Raw genomic sequence first — 907 nt, 5'->3', positions numbered from 1 at the left:
TTTTCCGACAAACCATTCAACCTGTTCGTAACGATTCGCTAAATATTGCCGGCATTAATTTGAAAACATGCGATTGGGGTTGCTCAATGTACAAACGAAAAAGTATATAAGCGCAGCACAAATTGCGTTTAGGAAATAAAGTGCCCAAGCTATTCAGCTAGTGTGTGTATTTGTGAAAAAGTGTATTAAGTGAAATATATAACAACAATAATGTCTGGCCGTGGTAAAGGTGGTAAAGTAAAGGGAAAGGCAAAGTCACGTTCAAACCGTGCTGGTCTTCAATTCCCTGTCGGTCGTATTCATCGTTTGTTACGTAAAGGCAATTATGCTGAACGTGTTGGTGCCGGTGCTCCAGTATATTTAGCTGCTGTTATGGAATATTTGGCAGCTGAAGTTCTTGAATTGGCTGGTAATGCTGCACGTGATAATAAAAAAACTAGAATTATTCCACGTCATTTACAATTGGCTATTCGTAACGATGAAGAATTGAATAAACTATTGTCTGGAGTTACCATAGCTCAAGGTGGTGTTTTACCAAATATTCAAGCTGTACTTTTGCCAAAGAAGACCGAAAAGAAAGCATAAGTGATGTAATCGCCGATTTACATATATTCTTAGACGCCAAATTTAAAACCGTCCTTTTCAGGACGACAAAATATATATACAAAGAGATTAATTATATTGTCATATATATGTATTTATCTATTTTAAAACCTATTAAAACACTTTTTGAAAGAAAAATTTAAAAGGTCATAAGTACACTTTTGGAAAATTTATTTTTTTAACGAAATCTGCGTTAACAACTACTTCAATTAATAAAATAGTGTTTGAAAATATTCATAAAAAAGTTGACTTACATCATTTTCCAGAAGAAAAAAAACTGAGCAACATTAAAAAAGTACAGCAT

Source organism: Eurosta solidaginis, unplaced genomic scaffold (assembly GCF_040869045.1).
Source record: "Eurosta solidaginis isolate ZX-2024a unplaced genomic scaffold, ASM4086904v1 ctg00001481.1, whole genome shotgun sequence".
In the NCBI taxonomy this organism is placed as follows: Eukaryota; Metazoa; Arthropoda; class Insecta; order Diptera; family Tephritidae; genus Eurosta; species Eurosta solidaginis.
Note: the sequence above shows the minus strand (reverse complement) of the source record.